Here is a 23493-nt window from a genome sequence, read left to right as displayed (position 1 = left end):
GATCATAGGGGAAGGGAGGGAAAAATGGAATGGGAAGAAATCAGAGATGGAGTCAAACCATGAGAGACTCTTAACTATGGGAAACAGAGGGTTGCTGGAGGGGAGATGGGTAGGGGGATGGGGTAACTGGGTGATGAGCATTAAGGAGAGCACGTGATGTGATGAGCACTGGGTGTTATATGCAACTGATGGATTACTGAACTCCACCTCTGAAACTAATGATGTACTATATGTTGGCTAATTGAAATTAAATTTTTAAAAAGAATGAATGAATGAATCCTATGAAGAGGTCTGTGAAGCATGTCCCAAAACCCCTAAGTCCCCAGTTCTTCCATTTTACAGATCAGGACCTGAGCCCCAAAATAAGAGAGGAGTAACTTTCCCAAGGTCAGCCAGCAGTCAGTAGCAGGCAAGGTTCAGATTCAGGGCCTCTCATTTCCCAGGCTTAACCTCTCTCCATACAAGCCTTAACAATAGTGGAAGGACTAGGTTCCAGCTTTTGCCTGTGTGACATTATGAAGGTCATGATTCAAAAGGTTACCCCCAGAAAACTGAAGGCAAAGAGAGGCCAGCCAAGGGGCGGAGGCTGTGGTACCATCAGGAGGGACGTGATGAAGGCCTGTCTCCCTGGCGACTGGAGAAGTCAAAAGGGAGGGCAAAGTCTGGGATACTTTGTGAAAGAAGCTTGTGGAATAATTGAATGTGGTGTTTAAAAGGTCAAAAGGAAAAATTCAAAGTGATTGCAAGGAGGATGGGCCCATGTTTTATTTATCTTTATATCTTCCGTAACTGTACTTAGCATACAATGAGTACGCCACAAATTTTTATCACCAGTCCCGGTAATGAGGAAGACTAGAAAAATCACCATCCATGGCTGTTCTGAGTCAAACTCTCTGAATATAGTGAGAGAGAACATAAATCTGGGGTCAGATAAACCTGGGTCAAGTCTCATCTTCCTTACTGAGTAGGCAGGTGATCTTGGGCACAAAGTTATTCTCTCCAAAGTTCATCTTCTCCATCACTAAAGTAGGGATAATAGAAGAAGGAGAGAGACAGAGACACAGATAGAGACAAAGAGACAGAGACTAAGTACAATTACGTGTATAATGTGCTTACTTAGCTCAATTGCTTGACCCATGTGAAGTCCTCAAAAAATGCTCACCTTTATTTACTGTCTCATTGGCCTCTGTTCCCTTTTGAAACCCCTGCCCTCTCATTTCCAGATCTGCAATGCTGAGTTCTCAGCTCCTCTCCCCTCCCCTCTTCTTCAAGGACTTTATGGGGAGAGAAAGAGCTCCTGGTATTGAACTCGGGATTGGTTCTCCACCTCTGAACTTGAGTTGGATTTGGTATTCCCCATCTGCTTAGCTGGAAGCTTTCTCACGAGAGCCTCGGCACCCTTATAAATGCATGAATCACATCAGCTGTGCTGAACAGAGCTATACACATAACTCAGAACCCAGATAGGAATTACAGACGAGGGTGGGCCTGCCGTGAGTGCTTCCAAATGGTAACAACTTGCCCCCATTTCCATGCATACTTCCCATGTTTTGTTACCATCTCACCTTTGATACTAGCATTGATTCCAGAGAAATAATGGTTTGGGTCTCATCTCCGGGCTCAGAAGAGATGGGCGGGCCTTGGTGTTACAGCTGAAGGACAAGAGAAAAGCCGTGTTTCCATCCGTGTTTGCACAGAGAAGCAGCCCACATTTGCCCTTCACAGAATTGTACGCAGTTCCCATTTGAGGCCTGCCAGCTTCGGAGGTTAAGTCTCTAAAACTAAAGGGAAGCGGGGGCTGGAAGAATTTTGGAGGGAGTCCAGGGCTGCCTGGGCGAGCCAACCCAAATAATTCAGGCAAGCAAAAATTTGCTTGGACCTGAGCTGGCTGTCTAGACAGTCATGATTGGACACAGGTATGACCTTGCACTTCACTTGGCCTGTGCTGAACTTGTTTAAAGGTGCCTGTCAATGGGTGTCTCAGTTTAGGTTCCCCCCAAAACACAGTCAGAACGTAGGCTTTTTAATGCAACGAATTTCCTAAGGAAGTGATCCTCGAACATGCTGGTAGGGAAGTAAAGGAGTGAGAAGAAGGGAAAGAAGCTAATAAAGGAGTGTGTTGTTCAGTTAGTTACCACTGTGGGCAAGTGGAGCTCAACCCTTCCGGGTGACCATTGAGTTCATTGTGGAAATGTCCCAGGGTCACACCCCAACAGGAGAGCAAGGAAGCTGGCATGTTTATCCATCATCAGCTCTCCTTTTGGCCGTGGGCCGAGGGCACGTTCAGTCTGCCGGGAATGCAGAACAGGTTCCATCCTCTGGGGCTGAGAATTGCAGGTGTGGTCGGTAAATAGCCGTCAGAGCGTGGAGAATGTCTAGGGCATGTGGGCAGGGCATTGCCAATGTCTGCAGCCAGCGAGTCAAAACACAAAAGCTCCCTAAAACAAAAGCATTGACCAGTCAGCCCCTATCCCATTCCTCCAAGAGATTGCTCAATCATGGCCCTCCAGATATAGAAATATAGAGATGATTTCTCCTCTGGCAGGAATCCCTTCTAAATTATAACTACATCTATTGCATGCTTACGACATGCTAGGCATTTAATCATCTCATTTCATTTTGGTAACAACCCTTGGAGGTGAGAACTATTAATACTATCACTCGCATTGCATTGATGAAGTAACTAAAGCTGATAGACTTCAGGGTCGTGCCCAAGATCGCATGCTCGGTACGGAATGAGGCCAAGATTTGGACCCAGGCTGTGTGCCTCAGGAGCTCACCCCTCACTCTCGGTGCTCTCCTGCTGATGTCCCCATACAGCTGTGTCAGGGCTCCCTCAGGCCCAGAGCGGCTTGTCTACTCTCAGAACTGTCTGTCTCTATGGTCCTTATGTTGCTGGGTGGTTTGCCTGTTTGCATCTTGCGCTTTTCAGGCCGGAGGAGGGATGGAAGGAAATTGGCATCTATCGACCTACAGGTGAGCTGCTCCCCATACCGACACTTCTGCAATGCTCAGAGCGGCCCGGTGAGCGTGCGGTCGGGGTCCTCCCCACAGCACAGCTGAAGAACCCAAGTGAAGTGCAGAGAAATGAACTGACTTGTCTACACCCCAGCACCTGGGAGGCAAAGGAGGGAAGTGGAGGTAATGTGACCTACGGGGTCAGCTGCCTGTCACAACGAAGTTAGGCCTTCTCTTCTCAACTGAGTGGAAGGCACCGTTCCCTCACTTCTGAACCATACACACTTTCTATCAAAGCACTTAAGATATTGTATTCACACACCACTGGTCCATAAATATGTGTCCTCCCACTAGGAGTCCTCTGACAGTCTCTGAATTGTTGATTTAAATAACTATATGGTGAATAAATGCTTCAAAATGATAAATGAAAAGAATGGGTGACCTGGGTTCAAATCTTGGCACTGCCATTTTTCTGTTGAGGGCTTTGGACTCAGAGAAGCAGGGATTCGCCTGCCCCGGAATGTGCCTCAGTACCCTGGCCGTCCAGAGCGAGTCCCAGGCTGGTGCTTGCCAGGCAGGAGGCCTCACTGGACTGTCCCATGCCTTCCCCATCCCACTGCCCTGTCACCAGCTCTCCCTTCTCCCACTGCCACCTTTCAAGTTTCCTCGGCATTTTGTGTAGAAAAGTGACCGAAGCTTCTCTGAAAGATGTATTCTTTCTAAGGTGTTGACGGCAGCCAAGAACCAATGTAACACCTTTGCGTGGGAATTTATTTATTTTCATTCCTCACTTATTTTTTCATTAAGTTTTTATTTTAATTCCAGTTGGTTAACCCAGAGTGTTATATTAGTTTCAGGAGCACAATATAGTGATTCAACACTTCCATATATTGCCCTGTACTCATCATGACAGGTGCACTCCTGAATCCCCAATGGGAATTTATATTTTAACAACGTACTGATAAACACCCAATGCCTTAGGTCAGCAGAGCAATAAATATAACAACTAACAATTATTTCGTTTCTACTACATGCCAAGCCACATTTTGAGTGTTTTGTGAGATTTAACTTCACACAAACTAAACTAGCATTAGTTTTAAGATATGCTCTCATACTTCCATCAAATATCTTCCTACCAACCTGTCACTGGTGTCTGAAATCTTATAATCTGGTGGTTCTTCAATCAATAAATCCCCACACCATGCCTGGTGCATAATAGGTGTGTGCATTCCCCAGAAGCAGACTCTAGACAAGGATTTGAGTGGAAGTGGTTCATTTCAGAGAGAAGTGCAGGAACCCCCAGTTACTAGTGGATTGGGGAGGTGTACAGGGAAGGGGAGGGGAGGGGAGGAGGGAAGGGAAGGGAAGGGAAGGGAAGGGAAGGGAAGGGAAGGGAGCCTACAAAAGGGTATCTTTTCAGACAAGCTAAAATTGTGGGCCCCTGGAGCCCATTGCCTTGGGGCAACACTGTGGAATGGTGTAGAAAATGTGCTTTAGTGTTATCCCACCTCAAGAGTGAGGATGCTGGGGTATTTAGAAGTAAACTCTCATCAGTCATTGGTGGAGGAATCCTCCCAGGGGACATCAACCCTTTATCACTTCATCTGTCAGTGAGTGCAAACACAGTGGCCTTGGAGAAATTTCTCAGGTAAAGAGACACAGGTGGGGCAGAGGAAGTTGGCCGCAATGCACCAAAGTGATGCGATCCAAGGATGTGGGCAGGCACCACCAGCATCTGCTACAGTGTTAATAAATACTTGTTGAGTAAATGAATTAGTGAGTGAAGGAGGTGAGGTGATGGGAAGCAAAGATGCCCTAATTTTCCTTGCTTCATTATGACTCTTAAGACTTCCTGCCATCTTAGTGATTTTCCATCATTCAGGACACTGTCCCATAGGATATCCAGGGTGTCTGATCTTGTCGGTAGCAATAGGAAGGTGTTTACAAGAGTCCTAGAAGCATGGACAGAGTTCTGGTTTCACATTGTTCAACCCCCACGTGACAGATTCCATCATACCTCTGAAGTCTACATCACAGAATGCCAAGGCTTCTGCAGTAGCTATTAGGAAAGCAAAAAGACCACAGAGGGCAGATGTCATCAATTTTTCACTTTCTCATTAGTGAACCCAACCATAATTCTAACCTTGGTAGCACAAGGCCAGTGGAAACTATGTGCAGCACATGTTTGGATTAAATTCTCTGTTGATTTCTCTTGATTTATAGGTTAAAACCCAGCCAATGCAAGTCTTTCCCCTACCCTACCAATTTCTGTCTTGAACTAAGTGTTAAATATTTTGACAAACTACAATTCTTGTTATGTTATTTTTAGCCTCGTAAAAATAATTAAAATTTAAAAATCCCTGCCCAAGACTGGAAAGTAGTTTTTCTGTTTTTGTTTCCAGAATTATTTCACATTTCTGAATTGACACAGCTCTAGCTCCCAAGAATCCCATGATCTCACTGCTCTCAAGTATATATTTCTCATATTCATGTTTTTCATGATATATCAAACAAGAAAACAGAGGTGCAGATCCATAAGCAACACACATGGTGGTGGCTCTAGGGTCAATGACATGAAACAACTGTGACATCATCCTATCTGGGAAAGCCTACCTTCCCTGAAGGAGACAACATCTTCCTTCCCTCCTCTTCCTCTTCCTCTCCCTCTTCTCTCCTTTTTTCTTTCTTTAGTTTCCCAAGTGGAACTTTATTTGTGAAAGACCTAAGATGCCTTGAATTCCAAGTTCACATCTCAGAGAGAATTTAGAAGTTGCTCCAAAGGAGAATCCAAGAAAATATCTGTAGCTTTGCTAAAACATGAACAGGTTTGGGCTGCTTCTGACAGGGGAGTGTCCACCAGGCACTCAGAATAGTTCAATTAACTATAAACTGGCCTTTACCTGGCCACTCCAAGGTCCTCATGCTCGGAAGCCAACAAGCAAGGAAGGGGGTGACTGTACTGGTCAAGGTGATTGACCCTATCAAGGGGAAATTGAGTCACTACTACACATTGAGGGCAGGGAAGAGTATGTCTGGAATGCAGGCAATCTTTGGGACCTCTCTTAGTAATATCATGCCCTGTGATAAAAACTAATGGGAAGCTACAACCCAATAAAGATAAGACCTCTAGTAGCATCAGAGCTCGGACCATTCCATTAGACTACAATCTAGGACCAGCTGTGGTGCTTCCTGAGGGCAAAGCAAATGCATAAACGATCATGGAAGGAAGAAATTATAAATATCAGCTATGATAATATGACCAGTTGCAGAAACAGTGACTCTAATAGTTGTCAGAATTTCTTCCTTTCTTTGATATATTTGTGTGTATCTATCTATGTGGATATGTGTGTGTATACTTTTACATACTTTTTATTTCTTTTCCCTCTTAATCCTATTCATTTACTATGCAACATAAGATGTGATAAAAGTGGTAAGCCTTATATCTTGATATTTAAGGTACAAGATATTAAAAAAGAGTATGATTCAGCTAGTGATGATAGAGAGTGTAACCCAAAGATGCAACCAGCTGTATTATCTCGGAGACAGTTAGCCTGTTTTCATTTGTACAAAGAATAGTTGCATCATGTTAAAAGAAAGCATGATTTTACATTGTCTTTATCTGGAAGCTAAATATAGAGAAAAAGAGATATACTAAGTTGATAAGAATTGCACTGTTCTAAAGTGTTACATTGTCAACTTGGTTAAGCTAGAAACTTTCTCAAAATTCCATTTTCTGCTTCTCCCTCATCAGCATGGTTCCAGGTTAGAGCTGGCCAAAAGAGGAATGCATTCAATATTTTGAAGGTGGAAGTAAATCATTGGCCATTACTCTCAACAGGCATACAATATGCATTCGGATATGGTGCTGGAGAGAGAGAAGAGATCCTCAGTGAGTCCTGCCTTACTCTTGGGTCTTCCTTGCTCCACATCTAGCTCATATTCTTGATTGCTCACCTGCTGACCAATTCTCAGCTATGGGCTCAGAGATTCGGTAGCACAAGGGCATCAACTTCCCCTCCTAGAGAGCACTCCCTTTGCTATCCACCGCGAGGGCTGGATGGACTTGGCTTCTCAGAGCTCCCTGCAAATGCCGCTTGCCCACATGCACCTAGGCTTCTGGGGGGCTGGTCAGTGGCTCTTTCTCTGATACTTCTGTTCTCTTTTACCTTCAATCTCCCAGCTTTTCTCACACTTGTGAGGGTCTAAGTCCCATAATAAACCCCTTCTTCTCATCATATTCATTGTTACTGTGCATCCCTGATTGAACGCTGACTGATAAAATTTGCATGAAGTCTCGATGGAATGACAACAGTTATCTCCATGCAAACAGTTGTCTCTCAATACAGAAGAACAGTGAGGTTTGCAGGTTAGCAGTATAGGACGCTAGGAGTCAGCTATGGAAGTACAAGAAAAAGTGGCATTCCGATGGGGCAGATAAAGGTAGCTACAAATAGACTGAATTGTTATTTTCACTAAAGTTTTCCATTACTGTTTATTTCCCACCTTTCCACTGGCATGATTTAGTATATTAAGACACACCAATCATGCCCAGCCTATGCCAGACAGAGACATGATTTGGGGGGTTAAGCTGTGAACCTTAAAGCCAGACCTCCTAGAACTGGACCCAAAGGAAACACATAAATGGAAGGTGAACTCAGGGCCACCTGGAACTGAAGACTTTCTCTGTCCGCTCCCAGTGCAGCCCTTCCAGCACCTGAAGATGCCACTCTGATTCCACCTTGTCTCGTTTGCAGTAGATTGCCATGTAATTCCAGAGCTGTGAAATTCTCCTTCTTTTCTGGACACCTTTGAATTCGGCAATAAATAGCATTATCAACTTTTTGGGCTCTACCAATCGTTGCCAAAGAATTTGGGCTCCACATGATAGAAATAAAAAGCCAGCTCTCTTAGCAAAAGATTTTAGAGGTTACCAGGCATTCCATCACTGTGTTGATCATTTAAGTTTCCAGGATGTACATGTTATAATGGTGACGTGCAGAATACCTTTTACTGCTCTGGCTTTTAACATAAGGAAATAGAAATAGAAATTCCATGGATAACTGGAAATAGTTTTGAGCACATGGCCTATAAATTTACTGCTGAGATTTAAACCAGCCCTGTGATTAGCGCTGTACTTGCGGGTAGACACGGAGGTCAAGGGGCAGTTATTAATTGGTAATTATTCTGAAATAGAAGCCTCCATCATACAGTACCTCGCTGATTGTTTCAACCCTTTGGTGTTATACATTCCATTTTTGGCACCCTTGGCTCATGGGAAGGGCTCCCACCCCCTAAGGGGGTTCTGAGATGGGTGGGCTGGAGGATGGGCAAAGGGAGGTGCATCCTGAACACCTGAAAATATGTTTATGATTTTACTTGTTTATCCCTTGAAGTTCTTTGATTGGGGGCAACAGAAACAGATTTTGTCCAAAGAAAAAAAGGAATTGGAGGAAGAATAGGAAGCAGATCAGAGAACAGAAGGCAAAGCTGGAGTCGTAGGACTGGGGGGGTTTCGGGAACAGCACAGATGGGCAGTCTCTTTGGAAAACCACCATCTATCTGATTGAGCTCCAATCTAATTGTCACTCTGCTCAAGACTCAGCTTCAGGGAGGAGGGATTGGCCCTGCTTCAGTTTCAGGCTCCCTGGGCCAGAACCAAGGGGGGATCATGACCCTTCAAACTGTCCATGTTGGAGACAGATGTTTTCCCAAGGAGAAATCAGGATGTTTTTACCAGATAATAGGTCACCATGTAATGAAAAGATGGGTCTTGTGGTGTTTGCCCAGCGACACTTTCCATACAGGTAATCTGAGCATGTCCAGCAAAAGGTTAGTGTGACCCAACGACAGACCCTCAACTCGGTATTAGGCTTTCCTCTCTTCTTTTCCCACGCAGCATCCCTGGGCTTGGAGATTTTCCAGACCCAGGTGGCATTTGTATTTCTAAGAGCCTTGGTCATTCAAAGTCAGACATACACCACCCTAGAAAGTCATGAGAAGGAAGCGAGACGACAAGCTGGGACCAGTTTTTCCCAGACATCTGTCTGTATCTGGATCCCAGTTACAAGAGTGAAGCATCCCATTATCTCAGCAGAGAAATCGCCCCAGAGAAGTAAGACTGTTTAATTTCTTTGCTGCCTGACAACTGTTCTATTCTCGATCCCAAATCCCTTCCCTCTAGTCAAATGCACCTTTTGGCCCCAACTGGGCCACCATTTACATAACTCCCCCTTATCTGGATTAGCCTCACAGTCAAGCCAATGGGTCAGTTTTCTGAGTCTCTTCAGATCTCCAGAGAATTTCTTCCAGACCTTCCAACAACACCCTTGGGAGGTATGAATATGTCCAAACATCTTGTTCAGTGTACACTTGTGGGAGCATCTGTACATGGATTCATTGATCTGCCTTTGTACCGTCTCCCGTTTTAGAGCAGAAGCCTCCTGGGAAGAAGGGTCACCTCTGGGTTGCTCTCTCGCCTCTCCCCGAAGCATCTAGCAAAGCACATACGGCCATCAGCGCTGCTAACTGACTCACATAAATAAGGTGGTGGAGAGACAGCGTGGTAGGTGATGGAGCACCCTGTTTTAGTCCAAGGGTTACAATCATCTAGCCGAGAGACCATGGGCAAGCGATTCCACCACACGGAGCCCCGACCCCCTCACGCCTGCAGAGGTGGCTGTGATTCATCCCATATTTACGCCGTACGGTTGATGCACTCCAATCAGAGCACTGATGGCCCAGGGGCTTACATCTCAGCTAGAGACACGGCATGTGGTCATGAGGTCACCCTGGCCACCAGAGACAATCTAGTGAAAACCAGAGACGTTCAGCCAGCCCCATTCTCTCAAGTCAGCATCTCAGGCTTCTGCCTCTCACATTTAAGCTCTGAGACCACGGAACAGAGGTCCTGCCCTTCTATTTCCAGCACAGCCTACAAGTACAAGAAAAACAAGGCCTGCTGAATGCCAGCGGCAATGAAATACTTTATCAGAGAACATGAAGGAGTCAGGCTTTGTCAGCAGTATGTCCCTCACATCTCTTGTTGCATCTGTCCCGACCACGAAGACCCTTGTTCACACTCGGCCTGTTTCCTGCCTGGATCCCTGCCACCTTCGACTGCCTGACTTTCTATCTCTTGCCTCCTGACCCCACTTCAGTGCCAGACGGCTCAGATTGCCACTTCTCAGTTCAACTTGGAGTGGCCTCTGGCTTTCTGCACCACCTGCCTTTTCTGTGTAGAGCAAGAGAGACCCTCCTAAAAATGGCCTTTCCCCATTGCTCCATTGTTTCCCGTCAAACCTTTCCTCCCTGATTTTGGACTTTTGGTTTGCTTTTCTTCCTAAAATTGCCCCCTAAAAGCAAAACCTCAAAGTGACTTCATTACCTCCTGTTTTGGGTTTTTTTTTTTCTTCTTTCCGTTGTGTTTAACATAAATTCATTTCTCTGTCTAGAAATGAAAAGCAACATACAACCCAAACCCCAGCACTAGGAGATGGTTTTTTGAAGTTTTGGCAGAAAGTCACGGGAGATTAACATGAAAGGGAACTCCAATCTTGCAAACATTTGCTTGTGGACCCCACCATTCACTAATGCACCCCAGTGCTGAGTACTCTGATCTCTTGGTTAAAAAACTAGGCAGGAGTTTTTGGCTCCTACCTTTCCTCCTCCTAAACCTGAACCAAAATTCCTTTCTTTCTGACCATCTGGTCTCCCCATTTAACTTGGCCAAGCCCAGCTTGACAACTCTCCCCCACTGCGATGGCACAAAGGGAAGACAAGGAGCTCTGAAATTCGCCTGATACAGTCTCAGACTTCAATTCCATGCTACTTAGGGTGAAATAAGCCATCAAAGTGATATATTAGGGAACTATGTGCGGCAAAGCCAGGTTCATTCAAAACTAAAGGCAGGGAAGAAACGGGATTTAGAATAAGCAGTCCTGGCGCTTTGGGAAGAAAAGACTGGAAATTCTATCCCACTATGCCTGACTTCAAAATAACAAAGGCCAACAACATCTGCATTTTCTTCAGTCAACGGAGGGCTTTTTCAAACAGGAGAACATCAAAGAAGAGCAAAGTGCTAGTTTATATTTGACTCTATTTTCCGTGCCCTTTTGGATTGGCTATCACAAACCATCCTCTCTTACATTTTGGAAGATAGATGAAATGGGATTTATTCAATCAATCATTCGTTTATTCTGCTCATGTTTATTGGATGCCTACAGCAGAGGCCGGGCACTATTCTAGGTGCTGGAGATATAAGACGTCGAAGACAACAGATGAGGTCCCCGAAATCCTTGTGCCTCTGTTGTAGTAGGAGAAAAAGTCGATGAGCAAATGGGAACAAAGAGAGAGTATGGCAGATGGGGAAAGGTGGGGATAAAAGCAGAAAACAAAAATAAAGCAAGATATGGGGGACAGAGTCAAGGGGGATGTGCTTTTCTATAGGGTGGTCTCTGATGAAGTGTTGTTTGAGTTGAGCCCTGAGGAACTGAGATGAGCAGATTCCTCTGGGGAGGAGGCTTTCAGAGGCTCAGAGGGAACATTTAGGCAGGAATGTGTTTGGCTGTTAGAAAACCAGCGAGGAGGCCAGCGTGGCTGAAGCAGAGTAAGCAAGGCAGAGAGCAGTAGGAAATGAGGTCAAAGAGATAAGGGAGACAAGACATGTAAGGCCCTGTCGCAGGCTGCAAAGGCTTGCGCTTCTAGCCCCAGTGAGTGGGCAGGCTTTCCCCAACTTGTTAAGCAGAGCGAGCAACATGATCCAGCTCACATTTCAGAAGGGTTACTCTGGCAGAGACCGCGCTGTCCCCGGTACCCATTTCCTCTTTCTTGCATAATAATGGAAAACCCAAGTTTTTAGCTGGACACATGGCATCCCAGAATGAAAATAAAGACCATATTTTCCAGCATCTCTTGCAGGTAGTTGTAGCCAGAGGACTCAAGTCTGACCGGGGGGGCGGTAAGTATGGTGTGGTGCTTCAGAAAGTCATGCCTAAAACATAGGCCATTTGTATGTTTTTGCCCTTTTCTTTTTCGCTCTGTACTTTATCCTCTGCGTGGAATGCATATGTGATGGTTGGAGCTATATGCTATGTTGGACCGTGAGGACAAGGGCCACCCCTCTGGACGGGATAATGGTGTGTTGGGAGAATCTGAAGGCCCTGAAGACTTTATGGAGCAGGTCCATGTCTGCCCATCCAAGTGGCCGCCAGACATGTATTTTGTGTCTCTGTTTCTGGCAGCCGAGCCTAGTCCTACCTGGCCACTGGGAAGAGAATAAACAATAAGAAGGATAAAGGCAAAAACAAGGATAATGTCTATTTCCTGAATGAGAACGTTGAGGCTTGACAAAGGTAAGTGAAGAACAGTGGGACTGTGGTTAAAAGCATTGGTTTGGAAAGTCAGCAAGCCTGCCTCTATTTAAACCTGGCCTCTAACACTTTGTAGCCGGGTAACCTTGGGAAGGCAAGCTCCTTAGCCTTACTGAGCCTTGATTTCCTCGATTGTAGCATGAGGGGCAATAACAATACCTACCAGATTATTACTGTGAGCATCAAACACATTATGTGAAAAGGTTTAACCCAGCCTGGCCCAGAGTTGGGCTCCTCACTGGCTGGGTCCCTGTCCCTCCTCTTCTCACTACTGGTCACATCTCCTGCGCATGCCCAGAAAATAGCCATCCTTCCAAGATTAGCAGACATTGCACGCAATTCAGAGGACACACTTGGAAAAGGAAGGAGAGCGAGAGAAGAGAAAAAGAAGCGTTGGCCTGTGGATAGGACAGACTTTCAAGTTTTCAGAGGCTCTCCATTCACAGGAGGAAAACGTCAACGTCAGTGGTGGCGTTGGCTGCCCGGGCAATCTAAGGGAAGAAGGCCAGCAGTTCGCCCTTCAGCCAGGAGTCTGGCGACGTCGGTGCTCCAAGCTGTTCCCACTCTGGCCCACTTCTTAACTCTCCCCTTCTCCATCGTCACCTCTTTCCCCTTCCAAAATAAAAATAGGAGTAGTGAAGAGCTTGGTAAATCGTCTGGTTCTCAGGCGGTTTTTCCTTGATGTGACTGAATTTCTCATTGGCCTGGCAGGATGTTTTGAGACTGTGTGGAGAGCACTTTGGATGTTTTCTTTATCTGAGTACTAGGCTTTGGAATGCAAAGCAGCACATACATGTTTCCTTTTTGGTAGCAGATTCTCTTCCTCATTATGTTTTGCTCAGGCTAATATTAAAATGAATTGGCTTCCTCTGACAACAATAAGTGTAATAATAACAGGAAATGGCCCAGAATCACACAACAATAAAAATAGAGCTGGAGGGGAAGCAACAAGACTCTTGAGAACATTTTGCTGCCACACTTTTCCATCCCGTTCCATCCCATCCCACTCCATTTCATCCATCTATCTGCCCATTCATCGATTCAGAAGACTGAATTGATTCAGAAAAGTATGTTTATAACTGGTGAACTAACCCGGGAGGCTGAACAATGCAACCTTTCTTCTAACAGCAGAAATCTGTGAAACATCAGATACCAAAAATTAGAAAAAAGATATGCTGTCAGTTTCTGTATTAAGATTGACCTGGGGGCGCCTGGGTGACTCAGTGGGTTAAGCTTCTGCCTTTAACTCAGGTCATGATCCCAGGGTCCTGGGATCGAGCCCCACATCGGGCTCCTTGCTCAGCGGGGAGTCTGCTTCTCCCTCTCCCTCTCCCTCTCCCCCTGCTTGTGCTCTCTCATTCTCAAGATTTCTCTCTCAAGATCTCGCTCTCAAATAAATAAATAAAATCTTGAAAAAAAAAGAAAGATTGACCTGTATTGTGCCTACTACAACTCTTTTATTAAAAAAAGTTGAGTCAAGGGGCACCTGGATGGCTCAGTCAGTTAAGTGTCCAAATCTTGATTTCAGCTCAGGTCATAATCTCAGAGTCATGAGATCGAGCCCCGTATTGAGCTCAGCATGGAGTCTACTTGAGATTCTCTTTCTCCCTCCCCAGAGACATCTGCCCCTCCCCCTGCTCGCGCTCTCTGTCAATTGAAAAAAAAAAAAGAGGGTTGCCTGGTTGGTTAAGTGGAGGCCTTCGGCTCAGGACATGATCCCAGGGTCCTGGGATTGAGTCCCACATTGGGCTCCTTGCTCAGTGGGGAGCCTGCTTCTCCCTCTGCCTGCTCTGCTTGCCGCTCCCCCTGCTTGTGCTCTCTCTCTCTCTGACAAATAAGTCAATAATATCTTTTAAAAAATAAAAAAAAAAATTAAAAAGGAAGATTGAGTCAAAGTAATACACTTCCATTAATCATGTTCTACGTTGAAGGCTCTGATACGTTCTGTAGAAACGCAAACCTGGCTAAATTTGTCTAACTTAACAAGGCCCAAATTTATTCGACCATGGAACTTTTTTCCTTTTTCATTGACTACTTACAAATTTTGGAATTGGGATTACAGAATATACACCTTCAAGGTTTTAGTTCTACAGGGAATGTACTACTTATGTACACTGCTTCCTNTCTGAACACTGCTTCCTAGACGTTTGGTCTTCATATAACGTCCCTTAATTGTGCTGTCTGGTTGTTTAGGCCTCCTTAAGCAAAGAGGTTATTCTCTTGCCAACAGTGTACTTTGTTCATCAATATGATGAACTGAATTCAGCAGAAATTTGGAAGGTAAAATGCCTTTGCCTTTGCGAGCTGATAACCACTGTCTTGACCTCACCCAGTCGGGTATACATTCAGAAGGAGGGAAAGGAGATATCTGTGCTCCAAAGTACTTTCTTTTCTTCCCTCCCTAGACAGGAAGTCCTTGGTTCCATTTCTACCGCAGGATGGGACCTCAGGCCAATTCACTTCATACCACACACAGCCCCTCCTTGTTTGCACTAAGAGCCAGTAACAATCTCTTCTCTTACCTACATCTGGAGGATGGAGGATCCTTTGTAAAACCACCAAGGACTCACGGGGCAAACGGATGGGCAAAGAGTCTAACCTGTGTGTATTAAATGAGGTGACAGAAGACATGGCCTAGGTCAGAGTTCGGGGAAAGCCAGTGTGGGCGTACTCAGCTGGCCCAGGTCTATCCAGTACGCTTGGTACACAGCAAGCCACGATCAGTGAGCATGTGTGATTAATGACAATTGCCAGAAAGGATCATGCACAGAACCAAAGCTCAGCTAAGACCAGAAAGGGTCAGCCTGTGGACACAAAGGCTTTTTATTAGGTGAGACATCTGTTCCGATCTCTGTTGCCAATTAGGTTGTCATTAGACTCAGCCAACACTTATCAATAGCAGAGATGCCATTGAGAGGAGACATTAACACCTTCACCACTAACTGTAAATCAGGGCCGCTCTGGTTGTCTGCGAGTATCTGCAAAACACTTCCCTCTGACTTTTCCAACTAGGGGTTCTCCTCTGTTCCTGGAATGATGCAGAGCCTGAGCGGATGTCTGGAGACCCAGGCCCTGAGATCTCAGTGAGAGCTTCCAGGCAAAGGTAATGAGCCCCATGGCAAATTTCATACCAAAACGTTTATGTTTTTCTCTTTAAAGTAACACACACGTAGTAGAAGATTTAAAATATTACAACAATCGAAGGGAAGGGAATAAATGTTACCCCGAATGTCACAATCCTGATACATGTCTTTCCAAGTTTTTTTCTTGGCATTTGCTTTTTATTTCCACAGAGTTGACATTATGCCACTCCTGGTGGAAAAGCCATTATTTCATTCCACTCCGGCCCCACCGGCCCCCTGGAGATTCTCCAAGCACACCAGGCATGTTTGCATCTCCTGGCCCTTTGCACTGGCTGTTCCCTCTTCATGGAATGTTCTTCTCCTAGATATACCAGTGACTAACTCCCTCATCTTCTCCAACTCACAGCTCAAATGTCACCTCCTCCAAGACTTCCTGACCCACAAGCTGAAATAACTGCTTCCTTTTTCATTCTTCTATTCCCTTGCTCTGCTTTATTTTTTTTCAGGGCATAACGCCACCTGATGTACCCGGAGTTGTCTGTTTCTTGCAGGCATTCTCTGCTGCAATTTAAGCACCAGGAAGGTAGATGTTTTGTTTAGTTCATCTCTGAATGTCCACAGTCTAAAGCAGTGACTGATTATAGTAGGTGCTCAACAAATAGCATTAAATGAGTGAATAAATTTTGTTTTGTAACTTGCTTTCTTCTTCTGTAACAATATGGTACAGAACTTTCAGGTCCCTAAGAATTTCTCAACAACCCGTCTTTTAAGACTATGCCAGATTCCACATTATGGCTCCATTGTAACATACTTAATCAGTCCCCTTAGGAGAACATTTAGGTTAATTGCTCCCCACCACTCCTTCTCCCCCCATGTTTAAATATATATAGGGCATTGAAAGCATTTAAGTGATTTTTCTTTTTTTTTTTTTTTTTTAAAGATTTTATTTATTTATTCGACAGAGATAGAGACAGCCAGAGAGAGAGGGATCACAAGCAGGGGGAGTGGGAGAGGAAGAAGCAGGCTCATAGTGGAGGAGCCTGATGTGGGGCTCGATCCCATAACGCCGGGATCACGCCCTGAGCCGAAGGCAGACGCTTAACCGCTGTGCCACCCAGGCGCCCCTTAAGTGATTTTTCTATGCTGGGAAAAACTTGACCTTAAAATGTAGTTGGAGGTTAGAACTGGGGAAAGTGATCATCAGTAAGCCTTTGACCGAAGAAGGAGCTTAAATTTTTCTGATGGAAAAGTTGAGGAAGAGGAGGACGCATGCCTAGTCAGCAGGATGGGTCGCACTGGTGTTGGCGCTCTGTGATGTGACAGTCACCTCACATGTGGCTCTACACAAGTACTTACAGCTCGCAGAAAAGAAGAAAGTACCAAGGGATATGTGGGTGCAAAGGGCTGAATCATGTCCCTTTAAAATTCACTTGGCGAAGCCCTAGCACTAAGTGCCTCACAATGTGACTGTGTTTGGAGATAGGGTCTTTAGAGAAGCAATTAAGGTAAAATGAGGTCATTAGGATGGGCTTGAATCCAATCTGACTGGTGTCCCCACAACAAGAGGAAATTCACACACAAAAAGAGACACATGAAAAGGAAGACCGTGTGGGGACGCAGTGTGAAGGTGGCCTTCTGCAAACCAAGGAAAGAGCCCTCAAAAGGAACCAAACCTGCTGATGCCTTAGTCTTGGACTTCCAGCCTCTAGAACTGTGAGAAAATGAAATGAATGTCCATTGGTTACGCCACCCAGCTGTGGCATTTTGCTATGGAAGCCCTAGAAAAGTAATATACTAGACAAAGGCAGTGATGTAAAAAAGTCCCTGAAAAGATATTTGGGGCTTCCTAAATATACTTTTTATTGCATATCAAAGTCAAAATTTTCTGTGCAAATACTTCTGAAATTATAACAGAAGTTATTAGATACATATAAACCAAGAGTCAAAAATTTATTTTACGTGCAACTTTTTCTTGAGTGCTTCATCTTAAAAAATTAAACAACAAAAATTAATGTATAGATCTCGAAGAAGTCAATGGGAATATCAAAGAACTAAGAATGTCTGTGCCCCTCAACGGTCTGTTTCATTTCCCTTGTTCTATATCACCTATTTAGTCCCTAATTAATTAACTTGACTAATATTTAGAAAGCACATTAGTCAGTTCCTGGAGATGCGACAGTGAGAGAAACAGACACCTCTCTCCTATCATGGAACTTAAGTCTATCGAGGGAAAGAGTTAAAATAACAGGTAATTACAGTCTCCTACTGGTAGAGGGAAGCTTCATCTCCTAAGTCAGAGGTAGGAAGCTTTAAAGGGCCAGAGAGTAAATAGTTTCAGCTTTGTTTGTGTCTCTCTCAACTAATCAACTTGTAGAGTGAAAGGAGCCATAGACAACATGTAAACAGTAAGCCCAGCTGTGTTCCAATACAACTTTATTTATAAAAACAGGATGCAGGCCCAATTTGACACAGCACCGTCGTTTGCTGGCGCCAATCCTGAGTTCGACACTAGACAATTGCTTGACCGTGTTTTTTGGCCCAACACAGGACACCTTTGCATACATGTCCCATAGAGTGACGTTTGTCCAGTCAAGTGCAAATAGATTCTTGGGCTTTGCAGTGTATGCAAGAGAACAAATGATCCTGTATGATCTGAGATCCTGAAAAACACAGAATATGAAATAACCTATCCCAGATAGCTCTGCCAAAAAAAGCGCGAGGTCTGGTCACCCGAGCTTATGACAGTCCCTTTCTTCCCCCAGCTCTTCAGAACATGGGACAACACCCTCTCATACAATTCAAGCCAGCAGTGCCTTGTGGTTATACCTAATGTTTGGGGCTGGGCTGGCAGCCTCTGAGTATAACTGTCCACCGTTAGGGCTTATTCATGCTTCCTATCCAAGTTTCCAGAGCCTTCACTCTCAAAACAGTACTTCTCAGAAACCATGGTTTGTGGCCTAAAGTGCATGTAACTACACCCTGAGGTAAAACTTCCAGACCACATTAAAACATGGGTGTGCACAGTTTCCAGAAATTTCTACGGGGAGTTGATCCACCTGTGTATAGATGTGCCATAAGGCCTTCAATCTTATAATTACAGATTCTCTGAAACCCTCACATTCAATATAAAAAAGAACAAGGTTCAGAATCACTAGGAACTTGGTCATAATCGCGAGGAACTTATGAACATCACCCCACACACACACAAAAAAAACATTGCCAAACAGGAAGGACAAGGTGTAAGACATAGAGGAGAAATAACTCCTCATGACTGAGGAGGTCATTCGTGGATTGACCAAATATTTATTCATTGCTTGCTATGAGCTAGCTAGGCACTATGCCAGGTGCTAGATGAGACAAAAATCCCTGCCTTCATGAAGATCACAGCCTATAACCAGAAAAGCTTCCTAGTGGACCAGACATTTGAGGGGGGAGGGGCCTTCATATTGCACACCTCCAGGGACCACCATTCACATCAGCCTATGTCAGAGCAACCCTGGAGTGATCAAATGGATACCCTGTGGAGTCTTAGAGGGTGACCAGGACTTGAACCTTAAAGGACTAGGATTCTAGTAGGTACAGAAACAGATGGAAGGCAGTCCAGGCAGAGGGAAATAGTATGTGCAAAATATCAACCATCATTTATTTAGTGTCTGCTGTTGACACAACTCTGGGCTCTGGAGGTGCTAAGAGGTAAATTCTTGTGACCTACATGATAAAACTGCATCATTCCTTTAGTCATAGAATTTAAAAAATAGTTATTAAGCACTCAGCCACTATCTAGGCTCTACTATACACATGAGGCTGTAGTGGAGAACAAGTCAGAAATGGCGCCCACACTCATGGAATTCACAATCCAAGAACGTATTGAATAATTACAAGAATAACGAGCACGTCCAAAATTAAGTGCCCCGTTTCAGGAGTGCTTGTAACTGGGGGAACATATCTGATTTCAGCAGTTAAGAGATTTGTGTGATGGAGGAAGGAGGAAGGAAGGGATTAAGTGTGAGAGAGGAAACTGGGTTTGGATTATTTAGGAAAACAAATGTCCACAGCAAAAACAAATGAAGAGTGTCTTCAAAGAAAGTGGGTGGCTCAAGAAAAAAAAGAGAGAGAGAGAGAGATTTAATACACTATCTTCGTGCTAATCCCAGATATTAGGTCTCCACGGGAATGGATGGGGAGAGAATTGTCCTCAGTGGGCCATCTGTGGACAGATGACGCTGTGTCTCTAAATGACAGGGTGAGCGTCAGTGTAAGAACTACTGAACACTAAGAGAACAGATTCAGGAAGAGCAGTATTCCACGACTCCACTCCCAAACAAATACAAACCATTCCTGAGAGTCTGGTCTCTTCTCTTGGAGACATCCAGGCAGAGGAATCCCACAAACAATCTCTGTAAGGAGGGGAAGAGTGGCCCATTGATAAACTTGGGAACTGGAGAGACAACGTGATGTGCTAATGCAGAATTTATGGACTAGGGCTGATGTTTGAGGTCAGACTATGCTGAGGATGTCTGGCATGGGACCCAGAAGCCAGCAGAAGGCACCACACTTTATTTATCTGGGTGAACTAACCTCGGGAGGTTTAGGGAAGATGAGCTACAGTCAACACAAACACAGTGACAGTGACTTGCATTCAGAGGAAAAGGCCAAATATCTTAGAGCTGTCAAACTCTAGCACACACCGGAATCGCCAGGAAGCCTTGTCAAAACACAGCTTTCTGGGCCCCACCTCCTGAGCCCGTCAATCAGGGAGCCCTCTGAGGTGGAGATCAAGAATTTGCATTTCTTACAAGTTCCCAGGTGGTGCTGATACTGCTGGACCATGATAACCACTCTTCCTGCATACTGTGAGGCTTTTCAGGATCTCGCCCCAAGTCTCTTGTTCACACTTCCTTGCCACAGTTGGGTTTCCCATCATGCACCTGACTATCCCAGAAAACGGAGTTGTGGTTTTTTTCCCTCATGCCCAGAACACAAATGGATTCTCCTCTGTATTTGTTTACTCTGTTCCCTCCACCCTTGCCTCCTCATCTCTGCTTCCAGAAATCCTTCAAAGACCAGCTTAAATACCACTTTCTCCATCAAGCTTTCTCAGATCTCTAGAAAATTAAATGATTAAGCTCATCTAGTGTTCTTTGCACTAATCCCTGTGGTAGATTATGGTCCTCCCTGAAGATAGGTACCTCGTCATTCAGGTGTTCATTCAATAAACACATTTAAGGCACCAGCTGGGTCCATGTGCCTGGGCCCAGCTGGGAGCTAAGGTTGCAATGGAGAAAGATGGAAGCTCTAGACCTTCCAGAAACTAATTTCGTGGAGACAAAGACAAGTAAACTGGCAACTACAATACAGAGTGATCAGTACTAACGGCTGGTTATAGGAGCACTTGGGAAAGATACCCAACACAGTGTTGGCTGGTTCAGAAGATAGTTTCCAGAAGAAAAGCTTCCTTTCTGACATGTGAAGGATGAGTGGGATTTAAAGACAAGAGGTGGAGGAAGAGAGAAGCAGGGAAAGGGGAGCGGTGACCCAGGCCAGAGATAAGAGAAGAGGTCTGACTCAAGAGTCAAATCTGAGGAGAGGAGGGACAAGAGATGAAGCTAGGGAAATTAAGTATCATGGGGAGCAGTTTTGATCCAATCAGGAGATGGAAGCCACATGGTAGGTCAAACAGGAGACATTAGAGGCCATAAATGGATAACTAACCTATCATGTCAGAACATTTTAAATGAACTATCACTTTCTCTTCTCAATCCATGCCCAAGAAGGAAAACTCGCTCTTTCCATGAACAATTACATTTTTATTTTAATTTTCTATTACAGGCTACACGCACAACAACAAAAACACCACCACCACACCTAGCACTGGGCTTAGAACATATTTTCCACCTAAAGCTATATTCCAGATTCAGGACTGGGCAAAGAGCAACTGGAAGTTCCTCAAGCCAAGCCTCAAGGAAATTCGTCCAACACTCTCTATTGCATTGAAACCCCAAATCTAAAAAAGGCAATTTGTGCAGTGCCCATTATGGTTTTATTATGGAAGTTTCTGTACAGCTGCGGTCAGGGTCCTCCCAGTGCTCATGAAGTGATGAGTCACAGAAAATGAGCTAGTGTGCTTTAGTCCAGAAGACTGACCATATGATATATTTATATGTGATATTTAAGACCCTCCACAGTAAACATAAATTTAGACATACATGTATATATTTGTACATACAAGGTTTTGTGGGATAGCAAATAACCTCTCATTGTGTACGTTCTAAAGGCTTAAAAGAGAGCTAAAATTAACTCTACTCTGCCCCTTTATAATACTTATTTTGGTTATAATAGGAATCTAGTGATTAAAAAAAAAAAAAGTGAGATCAGAGACTCCACCAAACCATTCAATTCCCTTATCTGGCTAAGAAGGAGAATAAAAGTTCAAGAGCAGAGGGAATACATCATAAAATGCCTCTGGTTAGAGCCATTAAAACTTTTGTAGCATCTTTGGATGCTTGAAAGATGACTCCTGACAACACTTCCCTTTGCACTTCTGAGACTCCTCCAACCTCCCGATGGCTCTTCTGGTTCTCTTCATCCTGCACTTACTCCCTAACTCTGGCATAGCCTGAAGTTCCAGCATTAGCCTTGTTGTTCAATACCCTCCCTTCTGTGTGCTGTCAAACACATCGATGGCTTCAACCACCAAATCTGAATTCCCAGCTTTTGAACATCAATTCTATATTTTCAGCTGCCTATTTATTATGACTGAGCTATTCTTCCCAGCGCTTTACTTTCTCTCAGTTAAGGATGAATTCATTGGCATCTTTTGCCAGGTCATGACGCAGGTCATCTCACTGGAGCGAGTAGAGTACATTTTCCCCACAACTTCAGTGTAAGCCTTTGCCATGTGACCCATTTTGGTAACTGGAATGTTAGTGATCATAAAACAAGAAGTTTTATATATTCTTCTACCACCACCAGCATAGTAGCATACCTCATATGGCTTCAGTCCCAGATAAGACATCTGCAGCAGACTTGAACCTTATCTACAGTTTGGAGTCAGGTGGGGCTGGAGGAAGAGAGGACACAGGTACATGAGAAAACTTCCAGGGATGATAGATATGTTCATTATTTGGATTGCGGTGATGGTTTCACAGATACGGTCATATGTCCAAACATCAAGCTTTTCACTTGAAATATTTGTGATTTATTGTATGTCAACTACACCTCAATAACTATTCAAAGTATGTTTTTAAATGATCGGCTGTTACATAAAATTTCAATATTAATAATAGAGTTTTCTCATCTTCATGAGAGATTCATTTGCAATTGTTCATTAAAGTTCCACATTCAGTTGGTTTCATTACTTTACTTACCAAGCTAGAATATTCTAAGTAAATTTTTTGTGCTTATTAACTTGGAGAGTTACCCATGATAGATTTTTTAGTAATAAAAAGCAAGTTCCAGAGTAAAATGTAGGGTGAAATATCATCCTTTTGCTAATAAAAAGAATGAAAAGGAAAAGAACAAATGTCTACTTATTCATATATCAGTTTACATGTTAGTTTAGCATAGAGGAAGGTGGCCGGAGCTGTCAGCAAACATTCTGGATATCTAGTTAGTAAGGGTATCTTATTCAAATGCTAGAAATTGCCCTTTTCAACTTGGGGGATATTTATTGGCCAGTGAATTCCTAATGCACCCATTTTTTAGTCTTCTGCTCTCAAAGGTATTTCTTCTTAGTGTATTGGAGCCTTTGGATGTGGTTTTAAAACATGCCTGGTAATATGTCATTAGTAATTATCTTCTGCAAGTAAAATCATCAAGCACTGGGAATGAATTAAATTCCCAGCAATGAAAGGGTTTGTACCAGTTTGATTTCCTTAAGTGGTCCCTAATATAATATCCAGTGCTTGACATTGAAAGTCACGGCATTTTGGAACTAATGCAGAGTATATACTGTGGAGATGGTCCACTTGAGCAAGCCACTTAAAATGATATTTAAAAAGAGTATTTTAGTGTCATGGAAAAAAATTTTTTCTCATCTTTCATTTGAAAAAAAATTGTAAGAGCATATTCCCCCTCAAGAGCCA

The 23493-nt window shown here is 44.1% G+C and overlaps 1 long non-coding RNA gene across 1 annotated transcript; it reads right to left on the bottom strand.

Moving 5' to 3' along the window:
* Positions 1-762: 762 nt before the first annotated feature.
* Positions 763-22456, bottom strand: LOC117796406. Its single transcript, XR_004620894.1, has 3 exons — positions 22395-22456; positions 1566-1652; positions 763-1021 (listed from the first exon to the last, which is right to left on the bottom strand). It is a non-coding gene; the product is annotated as an uncharacterized LOC117796406 (long non-coding RNA).
* Positions 22457-23493: the final 1037 nt, after the last annotated feature.

Source organism: Ailuropoda melanoleuca, chromosome 15, assembly GCF_002007445.2.
Source record: "Ailuropoda melanoleuca isolate Jingjing chromosome 15, ASM200744v2, whole genome shotgun sequence".
In the NCBI taxonomy this organism is placed as follows: domain Eukaryota; kingdom Metazoa; phylum Chordata; class Mammalia; order Carnivora; family Ursidae; genus Ailuropoda; species Ailuropoda melanoleuca.
The sequence above is the reverse complement of the archived record's forward strand: the minus strand, read 5'-3'. Positions and strand labels throughout refer to the sequence as shown.